The sequence below is a fragment of the Mandrillus leucophaeus genome, unplaced genomic scaffold (assembly GCF_000951045.1).
Source record: "Mandrillus leucophaeus isolate KB7577 unplaced genomic scaffold, Mleu.le_1.0 Scaffold71, whole genome shotgun sequence".
Lineage (NCBI taxonomy): Eukaryota > Metazoa > Chordata > Mammalia > Primates > Cercopithecidae > Mandrillus > Mandrillus leucophaeus.
In genome coordinates, this window is record NW_012107697.1 from 4,561,077 (window position 1) to 4,568,762 (window position 7,686).

Sequence of the window (7,686 nt, forward strand, 5' to 3'; positions counted from 1 at the left end):
GGGGGGCGAGCCGCGCGGACGAGAAGCCGCTCCGGAGGAAACGGAGCGCTGCCCTGCAGCCCGAGCCCATCAAGGTGTACGGACAGGTGAGCAGTTTTGCAACCCGCCTCCCTCCAGTTTTTTCCTCTCCCTGCACTTCCTCACCCCCGCATCCATCCGTTGCAGTCGCTTCCTAGGTGCAGGCACCACTGGGGACTTCCCGGCTTGCATTTGTTTTTTTCCTTCACGAGTACAACCGTCAGCACTTGAATCGCATTGATCTTTCCTTCTTCCTGTCGATTTAGTAAACGTATTCCAGGTAACTCGCCGGGTGCAGTGCGTATTACCCCAGGGTGTGTGCAGAACGCTGTAGTTTCCGGCAGGTATAGGAGGGGTGCAGCTTCATTTTACATCTGGATAAAAAACGGGCTTTCTTTAGTGTACCATCAGTTGGCAGTGGAGGCGAGCACCCTGCAGTTGCGGTACACTTACACAGAACAGCACGAGGTGGGGGTTTCCACACTTAGCATTATTAGCACAATAAGGTGGGCGAACCTGAAAGCTTGTCGACTGTCTCTGTACAGTCAGATAAGAGGTGTGTGTGCGTGTGTAAGGGCTGAATTTTTAATTTTTGATTTTTGGCTAGGGTATGAGATGCTCTCCATTCCTTCTTCCCACCCTTCAAGATACTGGCTCTCCTACCCCCTTCAAGATAACTTTATTTTGGAGAGGCATACCCCTCATGGCACTTGGAGATTTGAAATGACTGCGGGAAATTTGGTGGGCATTATTATTTTATAAGTGATTTATTTCTATCCAGGCAATGGGTTTATTAGATCATAAGTAACGTGAATTTCACTTTTATGGTCAGACTTACTGCGAGGAATTGCAGATGGAGTTTGTAGGTTAGGATCTGCACTGGCAGAATTAATTTGACCGTGTTATTGCCTCATGAGATTCCCAGTTCTGCAGTAAGATTGACATCAGCAAAAGTATAAAGTCGGGAGGGGAGAAAAAGTAGGACCAGAGGAGGTGGTAAATACACTTGTTTTCTAGAGTCAAATTGTTTCTTTTAAAGTAGAAATTATTAATAAAAGATTACCCTGAGTTCTGCCTTTTCTCACTAACTTCACTTTAGCCATTTCTTCAGGAAATATATAGAGTTAAATGTTCAACCCTGGGATCCAGGACGAACCTTATAAACATATCACCCTATTGTGTCATTTTGTTGGTGAAGAAACTGAAGCATGGAATGGTGAAGTGACTAGTCCAAGGTCATACCGGGAAGGTGGCCTGCTCTGTAGTTTTTGTCTGCATTGTCTCAGTGACCTTTGCTTGATTGCAGTCACCCTGTCTTTATGCAGTGCTGCTTAAATACCTCTTTCCTAAAATAAAACAGATCTGGTATAAAGGGGGAAAGGATGGTGGGGACTGGGTGGGTGCATTAGACTTCCCTCCACTATTGGCCCCTGGGCAAGAATGTGTGCCCCAGGGCATGTAACTAATGGTGGCCACAGGCTGCAGGAACCTGCATGCTCAGTTCCTCTTGGGCCCAGATCCTTGTCCCCCATCCCCACCCCATATGACAAATATATGTATTAACAAAAAGAAGTCATCAAGGTCCTTGCTCTCAACAGCGACAACAGCATGGGGCTGATGGAGGGTGGGAGGAGGAGGAGGAGTGGCCTGCTTGTTCATTGGGCCTCCCCAGTCAGCCCAGCTCTGCTGTGCTCTTGAATCAGCATTCTGGGAACTGGGAGTTGGGGGCTGGTGGGAGGCAATCCCTCCCAGTGCTCAGGTCCCCTGAAGCTGTGGTTTAGGTTGAGGAAAAAGCTTTCTGGTTTCAAAAATATGCGTACAGGTGCCATTTCTTTCTTGGGTTTGGTTTGTGAAAAGCTCCAGGGGATGTGGGGCAAGTTGAACATGAACTCTGTTCTCAATGGGAGTGACTTCCAAACCCTGGGCTTTTGAGTTTCTGGGCCAGCCAGATTGAGTCTGGTTCAGCTGAAGGATGGAGAAGTAGCAGTCGAACTCATAATGAGGAATTCCTAACCAGAGGGTGAGGATGCAAGGGTGAGATTTTTCTTTTCTGTGGCTGCCTTCCTATGCCATTGTTGCCTCTTGCTCTGAGGTTAACAAGAAGTGGAATTAATTGGAATCTGTAAGGATTTGAGTCAGATAAAAGGAAGAACTTCCCCGTACTGGGCTTTCTGCCACAAGTTCTGTCTGGTGCAGACACTTCAGAGTGCAAGCACAGGTTGGTGACTGAAGGGATTTGAGGTGCCCTTCTTGGAACCGTGGAGTAACTGACATCTACTTGGAATGATCTTTCTAGCAAGGATGACCATTGCCTCTGTGTTTCCCTGGGGCAGACCTGGTTTCTAAGTTGTCTCTGGTGGTTATGAATAGCACCCCCTTCACTCTCAAAAGTGTCAAGATGTGACAATAAGTTATATGGTCCTACTTTTAGCCTTAAGCCAAGTTCCACTTTATACTCAACACTTTCCCCTTCAACTTAGGTTTAAACCTAAGGAATGGTGATGTTTTCCAACAGTACTGCTTGACTTGAATGTGGTTCTATGGAGGTGCAGTGGGGTGGGGAATAGAATTTCGTTCCCGCTTTTAGGAAATGTACAATTTAAGGAGAACAAGCAGATGCAGACACAGGCATGTCAGTGTACCAGGACGGGAACCAGGAAACATGGTCACAAGAAACCAGCCACAACTCTACAATGGTGTGATAACGGGCTGTGACATGCAGCGCATGGGAGATGGAGCGATAGGGGATGGTGGGCTCAGACACTGTCCAGCTTCTTGCCCTCTGACCTTTGAGTGAGGTTAAGAGGACACTGGCAGTACAGAGCAGGGCTGGAAGCAGAAGCTGCCTGAAGGAAGCAGGCCTAGAGGCAATGTTAAGGCCACCAGCTTCAGGGGGAAGAGAAGGGAAGGCTTTCTCAGGGGAATACTTGCATCTGAGAAAGAGCCATGGCCTAGAGTCAACGTCGGTCCTTTTTCCTCTGCTTTGCTAACCTCTAGGGTAAACCAGGCTTGGTTATTTTGACCATTTTCCTCCTCAGTTTCTCTAAGGTGGGGAGATTGGCTTCTGCCATGATTAGTTAAAGGCACATTTATGAACTGAAATGTGGTTGTAGTGGTGAAAATAATTTGCTGGCAGATATCAGGACTTTTCTGCCCATGTTCAAGGCTCACGCCTGTAATCCCAGCACTGTGGGAGGCCGAGGCGGGTGGATCACCTGAGATCAGGAGTTCGAGACCAGCCTGGCCAACATGGGGAAACCCCGTCTCTACTAAAATTACAAAAATTCACCGGGCGTGGTGGCGGGCACCTGTAGTCCTGGCTACTCAAGAAGCTGAGGCAGGAGAATCGCTTGAACCTGGGAGGCGGAGGTTGCAGTGAGCTGAGATCAGTGCCACTGCACTCCAGCCTGGGCGACAAAGCGAGACCCCAAAAAAAAAAAAAAAAAAAAAAAAGGCAAAGTTTAGAAGTTGAGCCCTTAAAAAGGCCAAGTCCAAGAAGAGAAATTCCCTGATTTATGCCACACTGAATTTCCTCCTGATTTCAAGTAAGCTGTGTCTCCCTGCACCATCATGCCTGCTTTTTCCTCTGCCTGAAATGGTCTTCCCCGACTCTCGTCCTTGCCTGGAAAGCGCTTATTCCATTCTTTAACATCCAAGGAATACCTCTTGGTATTCTCAGGCTGCAGTGGGAAGAGTTTCTCTGAGCTTGGATGCAGCACTTGCTGCCTTGTGTTAGAATTGCTCCACTGTCTCATTTTCCTATTTGCTCCTTAAGGGCATGGATCAAGTTCTCTTGTGTTTCCCTGGCACCTGGGAGGCCCTTAATGAGTATTTGTGGACCAGCAGCGCACCTGGAAGAAGAGAGGCCTGGAGGGTAGGAAGCAAATTCACATTATATAAAATGTATTTATAAGGAGGAATGCAGTGAACCACACATGGATAGTGAAAATGAGTTGGCTTATTTGGTAGTGAGGATGCAAGTGGCATGGCCTACAGATAGTGGAGTCCCGATTTTCCTGTGCTATCTGGGAGTTATTTTGAATGAAGAGCTTGGATTCTATTTTACAGAATCCTCCCTTTTAGGGCTATCATTCTGGTTTATGCTAATGGTATTGTTTTGGGGAAAAATCCTTTGGAATGAAGCACAAAGCCTAGCAGGATTTACAGGTTTATTTTCCTTCCAACAAGCTCTCTCTTCATAATTCCTACACTTTAGAGGCCAGGGAGTATACAGTGTCCTGATTTGGGACTGAAAATAAAGTGTCTATTACAGCACAAGGCCCTGGGACAAAGGGCCTCCTTTGGGGGTGGAATACCGTTTAGCTTTAGATCTCTTTTGAGTAGATTCTTCCATGATACACTTGCTTGGGAAAGAATTGGCCGGTTGATTCTGAAGTTTGGATGTTTGACCTGTATGCTTCCAGAATAAGATGAGAAGGCAAAGAATTTGCTGTTTCAGGTTGGCTTCTACGTAGCTGAAGAGTTGCTTTGAGCCTTGGGTTGGCTCAATAAGGGCTGTGACCTTGAAAAACTCTTCCTGGTTCCACTTGGCATCTTTTCTTAGGGAGCTCTGTGCCCAGTCTCTGGCCACTTTTAGTTCATAAATAGCTTGCGTGGTTAGAGGCACAGAAGGTGGAGGCTTTGAGAGGTGGAAGGAATGGAGGAAAGGGGTTGGTGAGAAGAGTAAGGAGGTGGAATTTCAAGGGATGAAATAAAAAGCTATCTGATTAGGTAATGCACATTTACAAAACAAAATTTGTACAAAAGAGTATGTAGTGACAAGTAAATTTCCTTCCCTCTCGTGCCCCCTGTTCACCCAGAGCTCCTTCCCAGGTGGCATCCATTGTTATCAGTCTTTTTGTATATCTTTCCAGAAATAGTCTCTGCATGTACAACATGTATGTACATAAAATTTGAAACTTGAATTATAAGTGGCTTCCTGTTATCTGTAGTCCCTGGTATCCTGAATAATGAGATTAACTTTAGCTCTAAATTATATTTGTGATATTATGATGGTGAATTGTTAGAAAATTACCTGAAGTGTCATAATATAAAATAGATAATTACTTTTTTCCCAGGCCAGGTGAGAAAAACGTCATTCTCCTTTCACTTCAAGGGTTCTTGCAGAGCAGGAGAGCAGCCTGGTGTAGCCCTCTTATAACTTGCAGAGATGCTGGAGCACAGTTCCCTTGAGATGTGGAGTCCAGGCTTGTAAGAGCATCAGAATACAGTGATCATGGATCTTGGTTTTAATTTGTGTTCTTTCCAAGAATATTTTCTCTATGTTCTGTAAAATGAAGTTAGTGGTATGCTTCATAAATTGCTTTGAGACTGGGGATCCACAAGGCAGATCCTTATAGCAACGAACATCCCAAGGCAAAAGGTGGATGTTGTAGGAACATTTCATTGTCAGATTTTGGTCTTTTCCTCCTTAGAGATGACAGCCGTCTTTGTAGTGTCATCGTTGAATCCCAGGACACAGAGAGATGGAGCCAGCTTTGTTCCACCCACTGTAATGGAGGGACACAGGGGGCAGTCTTATCATAATCGGGAGAGCAGATAATCCAAAAAATAATCTATTTGCTTTTGCTATGTATTTATTTAGTCTTTTTAAAAAAGCATTCATTTACCTTCCTAATTAAGTTTTGCTTAGGTGAATATTAAAATGAGTTTGCATTCTCTGATCTATTGATAAGGGAAATGGCTGGCATAAATGTGTTCAGGGAGAGGCAATTTGGAGTTTAGAATTTTTGACAATAATTCAGATGCAGATAATTGAGAGTTGATAAAAATGTATTAAATGTGTTAAATGCATAAAAATGTATTAAAACCGGGGGCATTACATTGACCTTTCCTCCATTTATTTGGGTTTAAATAAATGTGATGGAAAGTAAAAGAGAGCTCACTCCATTTTTGGTTTGAATATTCAGGGATCAGTATTTCTCCAGAGGTGGTCTGGGCTGTGGGGTTGAGACATTCTCTTTGTTGATGAATGTGGGACCTTCCTATGCATTTTCTAGGTATGCCAGACTCTGTTGGCAGATGGTATAGTCAGTCTAGCCACGTACATGCAAAAATCAATTTCCCTTAATTTAAAATGGACCACAGTTAATTTCGACCTAATTTATTGGTTTATCGACCTGTGAACCCTGGGCCTTTGAAGAAGTGGCATGGGCGGCCTTCAAGTACTGAAGTGGCTGATGAAGCTAAAAACCAGAAAAGGCAGGATGGGCTCCTGAGCAAGATCAAGATTTGGGTTTCCTCCTATGTTATTGTGAGTTGCTCAGTTTTTTAAAACCGTAACATGACTAATGCTTTGTGCATTTTATGGTGAGTTCCATAAAAATAGGACTGCATAACGATCACAAGTACAATAGTGTGTTAAACAGTAATTACAAAGTTCTGTTAGCCACTGGGTTTATTATAACGGTAACATCCGTGGCCATAGCACTGCTACCAGCCAAGAGCTGGAAGATCCTATCTTCCTGGTTGCATCCTGGACCCTCCGATGTGGCACTGTTCCATAGATCTTCCTGTGAGAATGATGTTCTCTATCTGTGCTGTTCACCACGTTCAGTAGTCAGATCTGGCCATTGAGCAGGTGAAATGTGGCAAGTGTGACTGAAGATTTGAAGTGTCTTTCATTTAATTTTAATGAATTTAAAGTTGAAATAGCCACATGTGGCTCTTGGCTACTGTATAGACAGCACGAGCTTTGACGAGGCCCCTTCTTCCCACCTGTAGGCAACCTCTGCTTCACCCAAGAGAGAAGTTCCTGCAAAGACCTGCTCGTGTAGGCATCGCAAACAGGGTAATAAAAGCAAGAGTGGAGTGCTCGGGTCTAGACCCCCGGTGTTGGTGGCTGCTGACTGCCAAGTTGAGTGTCAGGAGACAGTGGCCCTTCTTTCCTAGGTAGGAACTTACCAGGGGACCGTGGAGGGCCAAGTGGGTCCAGTGATTGACTCTAGGGCATGCCTCTGCACAGTTGCCTCCTTCCATCAGTCACTTAGTCAATGAAGGCTGGCTATTCACAGGGTGAACCAAATCTCCTGGCTTCACTTCTCATCTGGCCTTATGCAAACACTGCCCTTGTGTTGGGCTTCGCTCAGGTGGAGTGCAGACCCTGCACGTTCTGTTTAGCAATGAAAGATGTAAATAGTGCCTTAACAGTGGGGCCATCTCCCTGCCCTGCCCTTTGCTTCCTGTGCTCTTGTTGACTTACCTTGATGTAGCTGGGTCTGTCTGTCTTCCCTTCAACCCTCCAGATTGGCATGAAGACAAACACTGCAGGCGTGTGGTCTTCATCTTTGCATAAAAACCTCCCCCTCTTCTTGGCTGACCTTTTAACTTAGCATGCCATTGCTGCTGTTGCTGCTGCCGCAGGCTCTTAGCTTGGAGAATCAGGACCCTTCACAATGATTTATCTCCAGTCCCCTGAATTAGATTCAAAACACAGCTACGAATTCTCAGAAAGGCAGGCTGATGTGATTATATCCCAAATCTGAGTGGCTGACAAGGGCAATAAAAAGATGTACCTATATCAAATGCATTTGTGCTGTGTAGAGACCGATGTGTTGTTTATTATGTCCCCCCCTTTTTGGGGAGTTTTTAAATGAAGAAGGTAACTGATGTGACCTCTATTATTTAGAAGAGAGACTAGCCTGTTGG

General features: G+C 45.2%; 1 protein-coding gene across 1 annotated transcript in view; it reads left to right on the plus strand.

Annotated features, from left to right (window-relative positions):
* The first annotated feature begins 6 nt into the window (after positions 1-6).
* The window catches only part of SORL1 (sortilin-related receptor, L(DLR class) A repeats containing), a 184,301-nt gene continuing 176,621 nt past the window's right edge, over positions 7-7,686 (plus strand). The window contains exon 1 of the mRNA XM_011964986.1: positions 7-86. The gene's annotated coding sequence lies outside the window, so the exon portion shown is untranslated. The remainder of the gene's footprint in view (positions 87-7,686) is intronic.